This window comes from Platalea leucorodia, assembly GCF_965183815.1.
Source record: "Platalea leucorodia genome assembly, chromosome: W".
NCBI classification, from domain to species: domain Eukaryota; kingdom Metazoa; phylum Chordata; class Aves; order Pelecaniformes; family Threskiornithidae; genus Platalea; species Platalea leucorodia.
The window spans coordinates 12,480,344-12,501,177 of record NC_138859.1 but is presented as its reverse complement, the minus strand read 5'-3'; the positions used below and the strand labels follow the sequence as shown (position 1 = coordinate 12,501,177).

Here is a 20,834-nt window from a genome sequence, read left to right as displayed (position 1 = left end):
GTCTAACGTGTAACTAGTCTTCCACCCATCCTCCATTCAGAAATCAAAGCTATTAGTTGCATGTATTATGAATGAAGATCTTTTAAAATAATATGACATGTTAAATGCAAATGCAGGAGGAATATGCACCATGCGGCAACGAATGAAAAGGAAAATAAATGGGAGCACTGGACACCACAGGTTTTCTGTATTTGACCCATACACACTTCTACGTGTTCTTTTTTGAGATTACATATTCATTTTTGCAAGTTAACAGTAACCTGTTTACTAGCCAGATGCGAGACACTTACCCCAGCTCCTCTATCAAATTTTATGAGGATAGTTAATCAAGGTCAAGCGTGGTTTTCTCATGCTTCTTTTATGCTTTGAATTTGAGACTTCCTCACATGACTTTCCCTTCGGCTGGGGCTGCACGGCTAGAAGGCGCGTCCCCTGGGTGGTGGATAGGGGATCCCTCTCTGGAGGGTGCACCGGATAAAATTGAAGAAGGTGCCGTGAACCAGCGCAGCCTAAGGGAAGGCCACCCTGACAGAAAAACCACTGGCCCTCCAAGTCATGGGGGTTGGGCAGGAGGCCAACTACCTCCTCCCGGAAGAAGAAAAAAAAAAAAAAAGAAAAAAAAAAGCTGCAGAAACGACGAGCATCAACTCGGAGATGGAGAAAATCAGTAATGAAGTGAGGAGGAGGAGATGGAACTGGATCGGTCGTGTCTTGAGGAAAAAACCAACAGAAGGCTGCGCCGTGGCCCTTGGGACTCCAGAGCACGCAGCCGCAGACCGATCGAAGTGGAAGAACGATGTTCGCGCCTTGTGTGCCTCCTGGCACTGAGAGAATTCAGATCAGATCAGATCACATGACTTTCAGCTCTTTTCAAACGTTTTCTTTCAAACGCAGGAGCCTGGTAAGAATCCGGGGAGCACCTTTCCTGTGAACTACGCGGTTCACCCAGATGTTTGCTCGTGCCAGGTAAAATAGGTCATTTTGTGCTCATCGCTATGGCCCAGAACACAACAGGAGGGATCTCTCTATACCAGGTCAGCTACTTACCCCGGGCTGAGTCTGGTCTTTGACAGAGAAATGCGAGGCACGGGGGGAGGGGGGGGTGGGAAATGCACCTCCTGCCCACAAGGAGAGGCCTTCGCGGCCCGGTGACCCTGACCGGCACCTGGTGGAGCACTGCAGGCCGGCAGAAGGAGCTGTATTCCCCTTACCTTCCCCCCCCCGCCCCCCGCCAGATAGCTTTACACTTCTGGGGCCGCGCCCTGGGGCAGCACCGCCCGCGCGGAGGCCACGCGCTGAGAGCCGTGACCGTTAACAGCTCCTCTGCCAGCGCCTCCCCACCGCATCCCGCCCGGAGCTCCTCACCGCCCCCGCGCCCAGCCCGGCCCGGCCCGCGCGTGCCCGCGCCGCCGCCGAGGGGCCGCAGGGCAGCCGCGGCGGCGGCGGGGGGGGGTCGGGCCGGCCGCCGCGGCGGGAGGTCGCAGCCGTCGCAGGGCTCTCCGCAGCACCGCGCTCATCCCGCGCGCAGCCCGCCCGCAGCAGGGATGGAGAGCGCTGGCCAGCCCCTTGGCCGAGGGGGCAGCCCGGAGGAGCTACCGGGCGCCTCCCGATCCCCACCCCCAGTGCTCGTCCCCGAGCCAGGCGGGGGCGGTGGCGGGAGGGGGCGGGTCAGTCCCGGGCCGTGCCAGGGCGCCCCGCGGAGGCAGGGGCCGGGCCGGCCGGGGGTGTCGCTCGCAGCGCTGCTCACCGCGGCCCGCCTCCTCCCCGCGTTATAAAAGTGCGGGCTGAGCGCTCGGGTTATCTTCTGCTTCGTGCCGAGTCGTCTGGGTAGTCTCAGGTAGCCAGCGTCCTTTGGCGAGGAAAATGCTGCCGATCAGGAAGACCACGAAACAGGGCAAAAGGATAATTCCCCCACCTCCCTCCCCTGCTCGGCCCCGGTCCCCTGCTCTCGGCGGGCCCGTTCCCCTGTCCGGCGTGGGGGCAGCGGCGGGCGCTGGGAGGGGTGCCCCTGCCGCGGTGCGGGCGCTGCCCTAGCGGGACCACGCGGTAGGGCAGAGGCAGCCTCGCGCCGGTGCTGCGAGGCGCGCAGGCGGGGAGCGGCGGGAGCTTCCCAGCGGCACAGGGCAGAGCTCGACTCTGGGTCGGGCTGGGGCTCCGCTGTACCCGGCCGCCTCTCCCGCCCCCTCGGGGTCCTGCCCGGAGGCTTTCCTGGGGAGCCGCTGCAAAACTGGCACAACCCGCAAACCGCACTTAACCTCCAAGTAAGGTACTCGGTATTTCTGCGGGTAAGGGCATATTGTGAAAAGCTAAAGTAAAGACGTAATAATAACTATACCTATTCAGCATCAAACCATTAAAGACATTTGGACACTGTTATGAGATAGATAGATTAGATTCAACTTAATGCTGTAACAGCTCACAGAATCTTGATTTCTCTCAACACATAGATTGAAGCCACCAAAGTTCAAAACCATTTTGCTTAATATTATTTGATATGCAAACTAAGCAGTGCTCACAACACATTAAAATTGTAAATATTGTAAGCATAAACCTTCATTGGATGGGATTCCTGTCTCCAGCGTCCTGACAACTCTAAAAGCCCCAAATTGCTCTTCCCTTTATTTATATGACTGAATACCAACAGTGTTTGTAATAGGAGTGCAGTCTCCAATATATGCATGCCCTTCGCACTCTCATTTAGCTAAAGAAATAAGCCAGTATAAAAGGTTATTCAGGCATCAGCCATTCTGGCCATCAAGATAAACATTTGAGCAATATCTAAATCAGACTCTCTGACATATACCAGTACTGCTACCCTGCAGTGCTGCTTGGGAGGGTCAGTGGAATCATGTATTCTACCTTCTGTTTGGAAGGACAGTATTATTAGTAGGACACTGGACACTTCTTACTCAGAACTGTTTTTATTTGGTTTTATATGTAGCATATAAGTCTAGAGTAAGAGAACAGAAGGATATGGGAAGAAGTCTATGAACTCTATGCCTTTCAGGTAGCTCAGTTATAAAGGAAGGAGGTGAGGAGGTATTTGTTCTGCTGCTTATTTTTTGGCACATGCCACCTAACTTCAGACACCTAGCAGAAGGCAATTGCCCTAGGTTCTCCTACAGGCAATGGACAGAGATAAGCCTTTCTTGAGGGCTCACTTAAGATCTGAATAGTTATTTTGAGATGCTTTTTTCTTTCCACCGATGGAAAGATAGGATATAGGTAGACCAAGCAGGCTTTTCACTTATATGGTTCGGTTACATTCTTAAAGTTGGTTGGGGGAATATCTTCATACAGTCATTTGCACTCCTTCCGTGGATAGATGTATGGACTGTGGTGCAACTTTGTTCATGGTAGCAAAAGTGAAGCAGTGAAAAGATGGCTCAAAAAAGCCCTGGTTAGCTTTTTACAGATACTATTTCTTGTTATTTAATACCAGATCTGTGTACTACTGGATCACTTGACAGTACAATTTTGATCTGGATTGGGCACAGTTGTAGTTCTCTGGGGCAGAACAAAACAATGTTGATGCTGAACTCATGCTAGCTATATGCTGTTTGAACCAATGGTATTTTATCCAGTATAGATAAAGTAAAAATGGTGTGAAGAGATGATATCAGACCTATAATAAAGTCTGCAAAAAAGTTATTTCCATTTTGAGCCAATCTGAACTGACAAAGTAAGTTTAAGCACTTTGTGCTTTATAGTTATGTCACCTGCTATTAGATGCCCTGATGCTAGGTTTAATATATCACAATATATTATATATTAAGATACCACAATCTATTCAGTCATGGCTTATGTTGCTTCTGTGTGTCAAAAGTGAAGATTATTTTAAAGTGCAGTTTAAAAAAGCTAGAACTGTGAAGGGAAACTGCTGTTAAATCCTAGAAGGGACTTGAAAAAAAAAACCTGTTGATTGTAGTGCATTTAAATATATCTATATATTGTGTCAACATGTATCTATTGTAATGTAATCTTCAGTTAACAAGCAACAACTGAGGTTGCTTATACATTTAAGATTTTTTTTTTTTGTTTTCCCCTCTGCACTCCTGTTCTCTGCATATTAAACTTCTGAAGCAGGCTCTGTCTGTAAAAGATTCCTTGGCAGGCAGAGGAAGCAGGGACTCAACCAGTGATCCCTTGGGTGCCTTTCTCTGGCCCCATTTGAGGCATTCTGTTACAACTGCAAATTAGTTAATTGCAAACACAATCTTTACAAAGCCTCCTGACATTTACACTTACAACAGAATTGCCCTAATAGACAGGCACGACTTGTAGACTTATTGAAAATTACTGAGTTTTGGAGACTGAGTATTGTAGATTGAGTTTTGCCCTGGTCCTGCTGAAATAAAGATAAAAGCTTGCACTTTTTCTTAACGTTGTAAAGTTAATTACGTCAATATTTTGGAAAGTCCAGAATGTGCAATGGAATGTGATGCAGACATCTGCAAGCCAACACTTGGCCTAGCTCATATATCTGCACAGCAACACTGTGCAGAGAAGCCCCATCACCTTGCTGCTATGTCAGTGCCTGGGCCAAAAACGCCGACCCTCTCAGCCAGGCTTTGTGGCCTCCAAGTAGCCTTACACTGCTATGCTTGGTACTGGAACTGGCATAGTTGGCACAGTGCACCTTCTTGTTGGAAAGGCATACTCTCATGCTGCCTAAAGGGCAGTGCTGAGATGTTATAAGTGTTTTTCTTTCCTGGATGTATGGTGTGAGATAATTGAATTAATGAAGGAGAAATTATCAAGAAAGATAATCTACTAAAGGTTGGAGGCTAATTGTTAAAAAACCCTTCCTCTCAACACAAAAAAACACACTCAACTCTATGTCCGCAAGGTGCTTTTTTTTCCCCTACTCCCTCAAATTTCATCTACTGAAACGCTAGTAGGCCATCAGGAAAAGATAACTATGGACAGCAATTTCAGTCTTACCTTTGATTTTTTAAAATCTTTTTCTGTACCCACTACCTTTGTTAATGTAATGGGTCTGCATTAATCCACTTTTTAAAGTCAAATAGAATTATGTTTGTAATCTACTGGCAGAATTTAGTACTATTTAGTATAACAGCAAGGTACTTTTTTGAAAATTTGAACAATCCAATGAAGCAATGAAAGGAATACAAAAAATAATATGTATTAGGTGCAATCAATATATTTTGTATTCATGTTTTTCATTTTACAAAAAAAAAATAATTACCACTTTCCTTGTGTTAGTGTAGAGTTCAAGGCAGAAGCAAGGTTAATCACAGGGTGCTGTAAGGTTTGTAATTTGGCATCTTAAAACATTTCTGGGCTGTGCAAAAGAAGCAGGATTTTCTTTCATTTTGTAAGTCTAGGTAAGGAAACCCAGGCCAGTGAAAAGTCTGTCAGAAAATGGAGGCCAGCATTCTGAGATGTGTCTTATTTGCTAGGAAAATGTTACATGCTTACTTTTTTTGATGCTTGTTGTGCCATCTTGTGTCACAAGCTACTTGTGCTGAGGCTCTGTCATGATGGCATTTGTAGCTAAAGAGCAAATGAGCTAATGAAGAGGTCAGTGATACTAGTGTTTCATTTTAAAAAGTTTCACATATATTTTACAGGAGAATTTGAGACTGTGTTTTACTTTCATAGGAATGGAATTAGACCATTGACTTCTAGTTCTGGGGACTATATCTCTGGAATACAATAAACTGAATAATTAAAAGTCTTATGTAATATATATGCATATATTAACGCCTTATGTTGTAAAACAGATCACCTACTATTCTTTAAAGAGAATTTCAAGAAGGAAATGGATTACTTCTTATTATTATGGCAAAGATGTTTCTGGTAGCCCACAAATAATTATATCTGCTTTGCAAATACAGGAAATGTCAACAAAGGAAGCCCACAAAACTGAAGAACTGTAATTATTAACCTTTCTTCCTGCTTTCTGCAGGGTATTCTAGAGCGTTTAGATGCTGGAGAATTTGTGATTGGAGATGGAGGATTCGTCTTTGCTCTTGAAAAGAGGGGGTATGTAAAAGCTAGGCCTTGGACTCCCGAAGCAACGGTAGAACACCCAGAAGCAGGTCAGTTTTACTGGGAAATGGTGATTCTATAGTGAAGGTAAACATGGTTGGATAAATAATAAATATATAGGAACCTGTAGTGGGTTGCTTGACAATGTAGAATTACACACTGTTAAGAATAGTCTAAGAATCTATAGACCCCCTAATCATCGTACCCCTTATTCTTGCTCTAACACTGGTCAAAAGCAGTTGGTTGGGAAAGAATATGAGTAGTGCAAACATATAGTGATACCTCTCCAGAATGCTTTCCCAGTCTTCAGTAATTTGTAACCCAGGGACTTTTTGACACAGATATGGTATCTTTGTATTTAATAACATTCAGTGATTTCTCTCTCATGGACATGTCCAGTCTGTCCTTGAGCTGATATCAAGTTTATCCTTCACAACATCTTGTGACAAAAAATTCTGCAGTTAACTATCTGTTTTGTTGTGTTCTGACCATTATAAATGAATACAGTTTGTTTATTAATTCCTTCAGGAAAACGGCAGCTTTTAATAAACAATGGAATGGAAGAGGAGTATTTAATGTATCTGGCTCCACTGTGAAATGAGGATTGATAAACCTCATAAGAACCTAAGAATTGCAATAAAATTGCATCAGTTGCTGTGCCAAGGGTGTTAACTCAACTTCTGCCTATCCCATTTAATGGAGTGACTGTCTACAGTGGAGGGGGGCAAAATGAGCAATCATTCTATGCCTTACAGCATAAAGATTATAGTGTTTAGCATAAATAGTGCAAAAGCAGGTGCTATTATCTATTTATGTATGCTTCATTACAATAAAGCATTTGCCCTAGTAATATCATGTGCAGTTAATCCCACAAGCTAATTCAGAATGTCCTGGGAAAAAAATTTTCTTTGTTCTGTCTTAAGTGTATGTCCTTCCAAATTAGTCTTTTTCCTCTATAAAGGGGGAAGAAGGAAGAAGAGGAGAAGGAGAAATAGAGATCTTAGCCCTCTCTATTACATTGCTTTGTACACCTTACCTATTTTTTCCCCTAATCCTTCTCAGCCTTCAAGTGTTACTTTGTGTAGCATGCCTAACTTAGGGTCATGGACAGCCTTAGATAATGCAGTGCTCCAGCAAAGGTTTAAAGGGTGATGACCTAATTTGTTGAACCTCATCTCCCAAAAATACATCCTATCACCTCTCTCTTTCTCTCCACCTGTACCTTTTTCTGCCCCTGCGCATTCCATCTTACAAATCGTAGCGCTTATACCATGCTCTTTGTTTCCCCTTTGCTTATTTCTTTTGTACCACAAAAGTCTTTGACCCTCTCCACATGCCTTCTCAGGAAGTGTAGGTCTCGGTCCATGGGGAATGCAAGACATTACCTTACATAGAGGCAGTTGCAGATGGCTTAAATAGGCTAAATTGGCACACAGATTTGTTTTAAACAAGTGATCAGTAGTCATAGGTTAGCCCCCTACTGATTTGCTAGAACATATTGCTCATGTCTGTAACATAACACTTTTATAAGCCCTTTGTAGGCTATTTATAAATACACCCTTAACTGGAAATGTGTTCATTTCTTTCAGTGCAGTGTGCTGCCTCCCCTCTGTTATTGCTCTTTGCTCCTGCATGCTCAAGGGTCATGTTATTTTGAAAGCAGGTGTAAAGAACAGAAGGACCAACTGTCTGAGCCAGCTGGTGTAAAAAACCATACAACTACCGGCCTTTCTTGTCTTTGTAAGGAATGAGGGAGGTTCTGAGATTGCAGCAAGGAATGATGGAGGGAAAAAAAAAAAAAAAGAAAGAAAAAAAAAAAAAAAGTGAGTTGAAGGCCATTATCTCCGTTACAAGGGAGGAGAAGTTTTGCCAGACTGACAAGTTTAGAAATGAGATCTAAATATTTCTTCTGAGCCAGATCAGGTATCTGAGCTACTGCTCTGTACTGAGCAATATGCATATGCACTTACTGCCCCCATCTGCTGTTAGCTTAAGTCTGTGTCTTTTGTGAAATGTCCAACTCATGGTAGATTGAAATGAAAACTCGGTGTTGTATGTCTGACTCCTAAAATGCATCAAATTTAATAATTGTTTAGCCTCATATGTGGCTGTTACCTCATTTCTCAAATAGTGGAAGAAAACATAGCTTCAGTAACATGCTAGAAGTCACACAAGAAGTAAATTAGAGTGGTTTGGGTTTTTGATAGCATCATGCAGACTACTGTGGGCTTGATAATACTAAGTGTATTCTAGTGGTAAAAATGATTTGCCTGGGATTGAATGAGATTCAGGCTGATACTTTACTTATAATGCTATTCTTTCCCTCCAAATGCAGACCCATTCAAGAGTCTGCTGTTCACATACCTGATAGTTTGGGATATAAAGTTCCTTATTCATACGTGTTAGATTATGTTTCATTTGCCTACCAATGTCTCCATCCTTATTCACACAAATCCCAAACATTCTTCTAGGAATGCAGGAACCATATTTAAAGAGCACTAACCATGGGGGTAAATAAATCTAGTTTATTATGGAAATGTCATAAAGCATTTGTGAAAATATTTGTAGATTATTTTTTCCTTTTCACATTTCCTGACTAGTGTTCATCAATGATTTTTCATGGGGGCGAATAGAAAAACAAACTACAGAACACTAGAAACATACAGAGACAGTCCTTTTAGTTGGGCTCAGTAGCCTGTTTTAATGATGTAGGAAAAAGAATACTCTCTGCACTAGGAATGTTTTGACTGTGTAAAGGCTGTAAAACTGAAATTTGATCCCGATAGTTCAGGCAAATTCCAGGGACTCTTTGAATTGTAGCTCTGCTAGAATCTATGTTCCTGGATAGTTCTTTGTGACTGCTGTGTTAAATCACAGTGTGGTTACCCAAGGCTGTAATTAGAAATGAAATACTGTACTAGTAGAGAAAAGCAAGGGACACCACACTGTTCCTTCACTGAAAGCAGATGTGCTTCTGTGTGTGCAGATTGACTCTAGCAACTCAGACTACCGTTTGAGCTTCTCTGGCATAGAATGCTGTGTTTGTTGTAGCTGAAGGCAGTAATTTTATTCTCGTGACACATTAACATGTTTCCCTAATGACACAGATTGTCTGTAGACAATGAGGTATGATGAACCAAGACTTCAGGAAAGCTTTTCCAAACATCTGCCATAGAAACTGCAGTGTTCTCATGTCTCTATACAATATCTAGGGAATAAATTATTCCTGTATTTGCTATAAGCTGTTGAGCGTTTAACTCTGTTTTACATGATAAGTAGTGTTCTAGAAATTATTATAATTATTGTTTTGTGGGTTGTTGTGGTTTAGCCCCAGCCACCAACTAAGAACCACACAGCTGCTCGCTCCCTCCCTTCTCCCTGATGGGGTGGGGGAGAGAATCGGAAGAGTGGAAGTGAGAAAACTCATGGGTTGAGATAAGAACAGTTTAATAACTGAAATAAAATAGTAGTAATAATAATATTATTATTAAAGCAAGTAATGCATGATGCAACTGCTCACCACCCACTGACCGATGCCCAGCCAGTCCCCGAGCAGCGATCCCTGCCCCCCGGCCAACTCTCCCCAGTTTATATACTGAGCATGACGTCATATGGTACGGAATAGCCCTTTGGCCAGTGTGGGTCAGCTGTCCTGGCTGTGCCCCCTCCCAGCTTCTTGTGCACCTGGCAGAGCATGGGAAGCTGAAAAGTCCTTGACTAGTGTAAGCCCTACTTAGCAGCAACTAAAACATCAGTGTGTTATCAACATTATTCTCATCCTAAATCCAAAACACAGCACTATGCCAGCTACTAGGAAGAAAATTAGCTCTATCCCAGCTGAAACCAGGACAGTATCCACCCCTTATTCTATACCATCTATGTCATGCCCAGGTCCTATCCTTTCCAATACATTCCAATTAATCACCACCACTTTTCCAGTCTTTTGATATGTACACACAGATATCATTCCCTTAGTCCATGGGCCATCCCTCTAAAATGTCCGTTGAGTTCATTCGGTCCATGACTTTGGGCTTCATCTCTCATAACAGTCCTATAGGGCAGGAGAGATGGTGTGTGGTGTTGGGTTGTTGCATGCTGAAGCCAGTTATGGTTCTATCACCGCTGCACTTTGCTCGGTTCCATCAAAGTTCATTCTTCATTAATCTGGGTGATTCTTACTGTGATTCTGTTGATATAGCATATAGCCACCATAGAAGTGATGACATACAGTATTATATAGCAATTAACATCATACCATTCAGTTCATTGGCTATTTTCACCCAAAATCAAATCCCCTTGAGGTACACATTGCAGTGCATGTTTCGCATTCATGGATAACCTGTGCAATAGCGTCCATGGTCAGGTCCAGCCCTCGATCGCGAGCCCATTTGTCTGTTGCATCTCTTCCTTGATGGCCTGAGGTGTCATGGGCCCACCGAGCTATAAACAATCCACCCTCATGTTGCCAGTCCAGATCCACCTGAGCCACTTCAATCTTAGCAGCCCGATCCACCTGCTGGTTGTTTTGATGTTCTTCAGTGGCCCGACTCTTGGGTACGTGAGCATCTGAATCTACTGATGAACTAAATATAGAAATCTTCAGTCATTCTTAGCAGAGAATAACTAAGAAGGAAGTTTTCTACCTAATGTTCTAAGAGTGGGAAGAAAGGAATTCTACACAGACTGGGGTACTGCTTCTACTCCCTCATAATGGCTCTTCTAGTAAACACAGTATCACTTCTTTTACAGTAACATTAATTCAATAAACATTTAGTTTTGGGATAATAATAGTAATAACTGTACCAAACATCTCTTCTTTGTCTCTTTTAATTCTTTGCAGTTTGTCAGCTTCACCGGGAATTCCTCAGAGCTGGATCCAATGTTCTGCAGGCATTCACATTTTATGCCAGTGAGGACAAACTAGAGAACAGGGGCAATTATGTAGCTGAGGAAATAAGTGTGAGTAAAATACTATTTTGATGGAGATATGAAATAAGTGTATTCATTTCAAAAGGTTTAATAGAAAGAATTATCAAGTATTTTCACAGTTTGTCATAACAGTTTTGGTTATATTTGAGGACCAAAGAATGAGATGGTGCAATTTCAGAATTTGGAATAGTAAGAAAGACAAGGTTAAAGGGGAAAGAAAAAAAAAAAATAACAAAATGGGGCAAAGATGAAGAGAGGAAAAAGGATGCCCACATCTTATTTTTCCCATCTGAGGAGATAGTTTACTGGAGTTTTCATACAAAGTATAGGGAGGACTAAATGCACAGAGAGCAAAATCAATTGTAAAAAAAGAAATGCTTTAGCATCCAGAGAAACAAATCAACTGCAAAAATGGTGAAGAATCCTGGAGAATAATGACTTGCTAATAAGAACTGAATGTTTTTTTAGGACCATGTCTTCAATAAAATATCAACTAAAAAATCCAAGGTATACACTGTGGTCAGTATTCCCCTTCTCATGTGTAAGGGTAATCTGGTACAGTAACAGAAGTACTGTGTTGGTGTTTTCTTACCCCCTACACAGAGGAGTTGTAGGATGTTGGGTGCCTTCACTAGATGCAGGCCCCATCTCCACTGGGACTTCTGGCACAAACATTTCTAGATAGTTCCTTTGAGACTAGAAGATTTGTCGTTGGGTGTTTTCTCTGATCTTTTCCCCTTTGGTCCTATTGTCTATTATTTCAGCCTCTGGAAAATAGAGAAGATTCTCCAGGGCGCAGAGAGGAAGGAATATATTTATGTGAAGATATCCCAAGTCAGAAACTAGAACAATCTGGACACTAGGGAAACACTTGAGGCTTAATTAAGAGGTTAAGACATTAAAATGTCATATGACCAAATTTATCTGAAATGCTGTACCTTTACATTCAATAGATGCAACATCGAAATGTCTGAAGTGATATCCCAGAAACATAGTGCCTCTGGAACTAGCCATGCTGCAACGAAAAATGATAAGAGGGGTTGGGAAAGCAACTGGAAACTGGAATGCATTGCAGCAAAACTTTCAAGCTTGATTTGCTGCCAGTTCTAGAAGCAGTTTCCTCCAGGCTCTAACTGGTTTATGGCTCCAGCTCCTGGTGTTCCCAAACACGTACCTGAGCAGAAGTGCAAATGGAAGACACTCTGTCAGCAATAGCCTTAAAAATCATCTGGATGTTTTGAGGCAGCCATGGAAAACTTCAGCTGAGAGAAACCTATGTAGATTCTAAGTAGCCCATGGGCCACAAAGAAACCTGCTCTAATCAGTCCTTGTTATCTATCCCAAATAATGATTCTTTTCCAAAAATCTTTTTTTCCCAGCTTAACCTCTTTCACAAGCTGTTCTAGTCATCCTGGTTTGGGTATACAGGGAATGTGTCTTTCAGTCTAGGTGATTAATTAATCATATATAGTGATAAGTTTCCCTTTGCTATTCTTAAATTGGTAACTTTAACATCAGGTAATTAATGACATCCTTTTAAAAGTGCCTTAAATGACTCTATATCATATCATAGCTTAAATTTTGAAAATTATCAAAATACTAAAATAATACATTAAGAAATAGAATGAAAAATCAATTGAAATTACTACTTTTTTTTTCCATCCACAAAATCTCAGAATAGAAGCAGACACTTAAGTGTAACTAACTAACTTATTTTCTAAGAGGAAAAAAAAATTCTGCTTCACACCAAATATTTGCTTTTTTATAGACTATTTGTGTAAGATGTATTAAAGGTAATATGTTTTTGTATTAGTGTTTGATAATATGATAACTTATAAGTTGCAAGAAATCTGTTTCTTAATGTTTGTTATTTTTTTGAAAAATGCTGATCTTCCTAATCAATATTATAGAAAAATACATTTAAATTATAAATGAATATGAAGAACTCTTTTGTCCTTTTTGTGCTCTGAAATTACATGCATATCTCTGACCAGGTAAAAATGATGTAATCTATATTCATATAGTGCCAGAAAGTGAATGAAGCTGCTTGTGACATTGCAAGAGAAGTGGCTAATGAAGGTGATGCTTTAGTGGCTGGAGGACTCAGTCAAACACCATCATACTTAAGCTGCAAGGATAAAGCAGAGGTTAAAGCAGCCTTTCGAAAGCAACTAGATGGCTTTATGAAGAAGAATGTTGACTTCCTAATTGCAGAGGTAAATCTGTAAAAAAGTACATGCCTTCAGCTGGCACAGTGTGTTAACTTTAAGATGTCTAGTCTACTTTAGGGAATACAAGTATATATTGCTTCCTTCTTTAAAATTTTCTGTTATACTTTTATTCCAGTAGAATCAGATGTTTTCTAAATGCACAGCAGTATCTGCAAGCGTCCTAGAATAGGACCTTGAACCCTAAATTTCTATCATCTCAGTCAAGTCAAATTCTGTACCAGTACAAAGAGGATAGATTAATGTGATCTTGATTAGTTCCTGTTTCCTCCTGTACTCCGTAAGTAACCAACCTATGGTGACTTTTCTAGATGAAAATAGTTCTTCAGGGATAAATCCCTGATTAACCCCCTGTATGGGCATTCTTATTCTGAAACATGAGTATCTTTTTATTTTGGATTTAGTTTTCCTTCTGACTTTTTAAAATCCTTTTTTAACTGTGTGGTCAGTGAACTCAACTGAATTCTGTTAGTGTAAATCAGAAAAGAATCAAGTCATTGTATTGCTGGTGAATTTGGGGTCTGGATTAATGTGTTTATGTTTCATCTCCAAGAAACGAAAGTAGTCCACTTTTAATTTCTTTCAGTATTTTGAACATGTTGAAGAAGCTGTCTGGGCTGTTGAAGTCCTAAAAGAATCTAGGAAGCCAGTTGCAGCTACAATGTGCATTGTCCAGAAGGAGACATGCATGGCGTGCCCCCCGGACAATGTGCTGTCCGACTGGTAAAGGCTGGTAAGAATCTGTTTTAATCTGCACTTTAAAAGTATGGAACAAAGTTAAGTCCTTAATCATTGAGATAAATGGATGTGTATCTCAAGTAGATAGCTTCCCAATTATATTTGATGAAAGTTTTGAGCCTGTGGAAGAGTTTCTATGTGTACTTTACTAGAGCAGTCTTGTAAAAAAAAGTATGAAAATGCAGCTATAAAATCCTTATTAACCAGGATGGTATTGGGAGCAATAGCCACAGGCAGCTGATACTGAGTAGAACAAAATCCTAAAACTATTCAAAGTTGATTACAGACCCAGCCCCAAATTCTGGGCTCAGGATTATGAAACATAAGCAGAATCCAAAGCCGCCTTTGATTCTCTGCTCATGTTTTTAGAAATGTGTGGAGCACAGTTCAAATCCAGGATGAGAGAATAAGAGAATGAAAAAATTAATCTTATTGCCTATCAAATGCTGTGTTTTCTGCAGGACAAAGGGAAGGGCAGAAGGAATTAATCAGGGGCATGATGGACCGACCATACAGGGGTTTTATTATATCTGTTCTGAACTACTCTTTTCCTTTGGAGTTAAGAGTTGAAATCCAAAGGCAGAACCTGTGTTAGGAACCTGTTAGCTATTTGTATATGTGGCTGTACATAATCAGTCTTCACTGATTGAGCACTGATGAGAAAAGCAACTGCATGAGGGTGGGAGATGTGATTCCTCATCAGGAAGGTAAAGAGTGCAACTGAGATGTAAATGGAATGATCAGCCTCAGGAGAGTTGAGGCTGGCTCTAATCCAACTACCTTGTTGTCGTGGTTTAACCTCAGTCGGCAACTAAGCACCACACAGTCACTCGCTCACCCTCCTCCCCTTCCTGGTGGGATGGGGGAGAGAACTGAAAAAAAAAGTAAAACCTGTGGGTTGAGATAAAGACAGTTTAATAGGACAGCAGGAAGAGAAAATCATCATCATCATCATCATCATCATCATCATCATCATCATAAAAGAATATACAAAACAAGTGATGCACAATGCAATTGCTCACCACCTGCTGACCAATGCCCAGCCTGTCCCCGAGCAGCGATCCCTGCCCCCCGGCCAACTCCCCCAGCTTATATACTGAGCATGACGTCATATGGTACGGAATAGCCCTTTGGCCAGTGTGGGTCAGCTGTCCTGGCTGTGCCCCTTCCCAGCTTCTTGTGCACCTGGCAGAGCATGGGAAGCTGAAAAGTCCTTGACTAGTGTAAGCACTACTTAGCAGCAACTAAAACATCAGTGTGTTATCAACATTATTCTCATCCTAAATCCAAAACACAGCACTATGCCAGCTACTAGGAAGGAAATTAGCTCTATCCCAGCTGAAACCAGGACGCTTGTGTTCATAGTGCTGGTGTACAGATGGACTGCTCTGCTTATGGAGTGCTGTGGCTAAGAACTTTCACCTCCCACTTCCTAGGGAGATGTGACTTGAACTTATTTATTTTCCTCCTCCTAGGTGCTTCTATTGTTGGAGTCAACTGCCATTTTGACCCAGATACCTCCCTGGAAACTGTGAGACTGATGAAAGAGGGCTTGCACGCTGCTAAACTGAAAGCTCACCTGATGTCCCAACCACTTGCTTTCCATACACCTGATTGTGGGAAGCAAGGATTTATTGACCTTCCAGAATTTCCCTTTGGTAAGACAAGGGTATCTTTTTTTTTTTTTTTTAATTTATTTACTGTCTGTTCCTTTTTTTCCCCTAGCTTTTAGCAAAGCTGAAACTGCAAGGCATCCTCCTGTACAATAGGATCAGTCTCAATTATCCTGTCTGGCATTCTGCATAGATGGATTGGGTTAAAGATCATCCAGATAATGAGAGTATTTCAGCAGTATCACAGCATGTATCACAGCATGTGACTGAAAGTGAAATTATGATGAAAACAGTTAAAGTGCCACAACCTAAATCAATTAAAAAAAAATGTTGTTTTTTTTTTTCTTGTGCTATAGAACCTTGTTCAGGACAGCTGTAAAATAGTCCAAAGAAATTAACAAGAGCAAATACACTAAAAACAACCCAGACTTTAAATGCCTTTGGACTGGAGCTCCCCAGCATTCTCGGTTGTGACGTCTAGCCCATGAGCCCTATAATGTTTACCTGCATAGGGATTTAATGTATAATGCATATGCAGAGCTGGATCATTAGTATAGGTGCATGATTCTTGCACTCATAATGGTTCAGTCTTGCAAGTGTAACTGTCTAAGATAAGTGAGATTAGAGAGAAAGCAGAAGAGGGAATATGTTCTTTGATGTTGCTTACAAATGGATTAGCAGTTTGGAGATGGATTCATCACTCTTATGCTCAGCAGAAATTCTACCCAAAAGACCGAAAGATTCAGCCACTTTATGTGTATATAAGGCTTGTGTATTTAGGGCTTATTCCCACCTGGGATGTAGAAGGTCACATCCTCTTAAGATAAGAGGAAAAAAGCAGCCTAAACATTTTAAAATTGATTAGAAAAATGCCTTCATTTTCAGATATCATACATTCTTCTTTTCAAGATCAGCCTATAAAATAAGGTATTAAAACAACTGAAACTTGAATTTTTAGGAAAAAAAAAAAGATATGGATGTGATTTTCAGGAAGATATTTTATTTTAAAAGTCCTCTCTACGTAAATGAAGGAAAAAGAATAAAGCATGAGCCTGAGGCATTCATTAGATAATAACAACATGTCTGGGTTCTGAAAATACTCTGGGATGTTTAAAAGTGTCAGGAACTCATTTATCCTATTCATTCCTTCGTATAACTCCTCTGATTGCAAGCAAAAATGATAGAACAGATGCAGTAAGTAATCAAGTTAATTGAAGGATTCACTCTTTGGTTTGTTATGGTTCTTGGTTTGTATGTTATAAGCAAACTGTATGAGATGTCAGTTTTCAGAAATTTCATGAGTCAATTGGAGAAGCCTGGTTCTGTGAATGTTTGCACTACCCAGAAGGAGCAACTGATCACTTGATGGCAGAGAAGTAGTTTGGTAAATCATTGTTAAACTGACCCAGTTGACTCTGCTTTTTGTGGAAGGCAATATGCACAAAGAGGCATTTAGGTATTTGAAGTGTACATAACCTCTGTACAGGCCAACAAGATCTCAGTTTCTAGAAAAGCATTGGCTATGTTGTATTGGCAAACTCCAGCATCTAGATACCAGCAGTATTTATTTATCTTTAGAACTTTTTCCAGTTTTCTGTGTTTTCCCTTCTGTGTTACTGCAATTGCTCTCAAATGTCACCAGTTAAGCAAGGACAATGTTTTAGACAGAAAAGTCCTGGTCAGTCAAAGCATACCCAGTTATCTCAAGAGTAGACGTACAGAGGGGCTAAATCTAGGCGCACATTACAATCTTCTCATCAGAAGTTGATGAAAATTTCAATATCTTTTTACTGTAAATGATAACATAAACTGTTAAGCTAGAGATATTTAATTCTGAATAAAGCCAAGAAAAATACTGTACATTGACAGGCACGGAAAATAGAATGTTAGTCATTTTTGGGAGGGGGGAAGAAAACCCCACAAAACGTGATCTATGTGGCAACTTCTTTTCATAGCATACTGCTTGTTTTCAATCACCATGTTTCACCATGTGTGGCCAGTTCTTATGGCGGAGTCTATCCATGTTTCTTCAGAGCTGTTAGGTTGGTGCTGTCCTTATGCTCCTGAAACACAAGGACTGATTGTGACAGGGTGGGTGACGGAGAAGACAGGGAAACACCCTATACTGTTCTCCTGGAGTTTAGTTGCTTATACGGGTATAAATTGAGTGCAAGATGCTGCATTCTTACTGTTGATCGTTTTGTATCAATTTTGCATTAGCTTTTTAATGATATATGAGAGACAAGGAAATCATGAATTGATGCTTCTGATGCTTTCTCTCACATCTGCAGGACTGTACACAAACTTTTATTTAAACAGCTTTCTAAGATAGCTTAATCTGGTTTTCCTTCTGATATTAGACCATCTATTTTTCCGTTGTCCAGTCTTTCCCTCTGAGACCAATAATTTTCTGTTTAAGACCATTTCATTTTTTTCCCTTCTGTTTTTTATTTTCTGAATCTGTCTCTTTAACTACTCACTGGACTTTGAGCAGATCTGCTTTGCATCACCTTCTTGCATATTAGGCATTTCTGGGACAGGATGTAGGAAGAAGAATCCTACTTCTGCTGTGGTGCTGGAACCTTACTACCTCACCACGGCTTCTTTGCCTAGAGGAATGTTCAGTGCCCAGACATCATGCTGCACTCTCCTCATAACCAAGCTGATTCATCTCCTGCAGATGTGCATAAAGAAGTGGGAGGATTTTTATTCCTTTATTCCTGTATTTTTATTCCTTCAAGTTTCTTCTCCAGTCCCTGGTCTTTTCTTTCCAGTTCTGCAACTCCTGTGCCTCCTTCCCTTTCAGGTGTGCTTTTCCTTGTTCTTCTCACTTTCTGTTCCTTTCCTTCCACACGTCTTTCCTCTCAGCTCTGGCGTCCCTCCGCTCTGCTTACCACAACCTGCAACACGAAGAGGGGTTCAAAAGAAAGGTTGCATCTTAGCCATCCTAAGTCATCTACACACAGAACTTTCCACAAGGAAGTGGCTTGAGGCAGCAAACTGCTTATGGATGGGCTTATAACTAAGTAAGGGATGGGCTAAGAAATAGCTACAGATCCCAGCTGTCAGCGAAACAACTGCCTGCCATTAGCTGGTCATGGAAAAAAGTGTAGTAAGCATTCCTGAGGAATAACAAGCAGGCTTATTCCTGTTGCAGGTAGGCTGATGATACCTTCTCCTTTCACAGATTAGAGTACTGTAATCAGATTTCCCAGATATTGATTGTTCATTAAGAACTCTTTGGACTTGTGGGCATAACATTGAAAGTGCTCCAGTACTTCAGCTAAGAACTCTGGCAGAATGGCAAGCATGTGACTTAGGGCTTGATCAGTCTCAGAAGATATTAGGTGCTGTTTTTCAAAGCCAAAGCAGCTTACAACAAGCATAGCTCAGCAAAGCATAACAGAATCTAAAAGCTAGACTCCTGAAAGTTTGCATTATTAATTCTAGCTCAGACAGCTCAAACATCTACATCTACAACCAGTTTTGCAAATAGTGTGCAAGTGTCTCAATAATGTGATTTCTTACAAAAAAATGCGGTGAACTGGAGCATGGTGAAAATTTAAGATATGAATGTCTTTGCAGGTCTGGAGCCAAGAATTGTAACTAGATGGGATGTTCAAAAATATGCAAGAAAGGCCTATGATTTAGGAATTCATTTCATTGGAGGCTGCTGTGGATTTGAGCCATATCACATCCGAGCAATAGCTGAGGAGCTGGCTCCTGAAAGAGGATTTTTGCGAGAAGCTTCTGAGAAACATGGCAGCTGGGGCAATAACCTGAGCATGCATACCAAACCCTGGGTCAGAGCAAGGTATGTATATCTGAACTGGAAAGCACACCAGCACCCTCCTTATAAAGGCTTACATTGGTCCATGCAGCAGACTAGCTTAACCAATATGGAGGTCTAAATATAACCGTAAACATTCTGTGTTAATAATTTTGAAGAATTAAATTTGATCTGGGAGCAGTAAAAGGGGCAAAGGGGCAGTAGGAGAGCTACAAAAATTCTCATCCCTCTTCAAAATGAACATTTGGTCTGAATTAATGTGAAAGTAATGAAAGTTTTGTAATATTTCCTTTTCTTTCTTTAGGGCAAGAAGAGAATACTGGGAGAATCTGAGGCCTGCTTCAGGCAGGCCATATTGTCCTTCAGTCTCAAAGCCAGATGGCTGGGGGGGGGGGGGTAACCAAAGGAACCAGAGAGCTGATGCAACAGAAAGAAGCAACAAGTGAACAACAGCTGAAAGAGCTCTTTCGGAAACAGTTGTTCCAATCCACTGCAGTTGTCTAAATGTTAGAATGATTTATCTACAGACCATCTCATGCTTCACAAGAAAAATCTGTGAAGATGAGTGCCCCGTTGATTTATCAGTTAACATCTAATGAAAGAGACAAAATGCAAAAATAATGTGATTACAGATTAATATGTCAAACTGATAATAAAATCTTTCTCTGGACGAATAGTTTAGAGAAGACACAGTCAGAAGGAGTTTTGGATTCTCATAACAACTGAGCTTCTTGTTAGCTAGGTGCCATCAACTGGGTAGACACAGAAATACGTGGAAAGTAATAATTGACTCAACTCACCTGTGAAAAGAGAAAAAGCCATCTATAAATACAGTATCCATGGACTTCCACTCCTGAGTCTGTTTTCAGTTTGGGATTATGTAGGAATTTCCTCAGGATTTGTTGAAGGCTACTTCAGGGACACACAAGCTGCCAATGCTTCAGACACACAGTTATCTGTAGCCACTTTCTTGACTTCAAGAGAATAAAAGTAAACTAGAAAAATGCATCTTATAAATGGAATCAAAAGATAAGGAAAATGAGAATGAGCTCTTGCAGGAATTTCTTACATGCAGGAGAAAGGTTCAGAGAACTTTTAGGAAAGAAAAATGACAGGTAAATAACTCACTGTTTTTGTCTCAGGGTACCACGTACACAAGATTTACTTCTCTGGAGACTAAAACGGTTAAGAGATTATTCTGAAATTTTGAAAAGTCAAATAAATTAAAAGTAATATGATGGAATAGTATTGTATTATCTTCACACCTTAAATCATGAAGCTCAAACAGAATAACGTATCTCCAGTAAACCACTGTAATTTTCAAATGATCCAGCTGATTTCTGGATATCTCACTTGAAACACTTGGTTATCTCAAAATAGCATTTAAAACTGAAGCTTCCTAAAATATAACTCCCGTATATAAGCGTAGTAAAACATTCCATGATTCTGTTTAAGCTGATTGATTCAGTCTAGAGAAAATTAGCTATAAGAAGAGATGAAAAACCCTGTTAGGAAATAGAT

The 20,834-nt window shown here is 41.0% G+C and overlaps 1 pseudogene across 1 annotated transcript; it reads left to right on the top strand.

Annotated features, from left to right (window-relative positions):
- The first annotated feature begins 1,863 nt into the window (after nucleotides 1-1,863).
- Nucleotides 1,864-19,817, top strand: LOC309601743 (betaine--homocysteine S-methyltransferase 1-like; annotated as a pseudogene). Its single transcript has 8 exons — nucleotides 1,864-1,902; nucleotides 5,933-6,065; nucleotides 10,856-10,974; nucleotides 12,969-13,160; nucleotides 13,759-13,905; nucleotides 15,386-15,568; nucleotides 19,109-19,337; nucleotides 19,618-19,817. The product of its transcript is annotated as a betaine--homocysteine S-methyltransferase 1-like (transcript).
- Nucleotides 19,818-20,834: the final 1,017 nt, after the last annotated feature.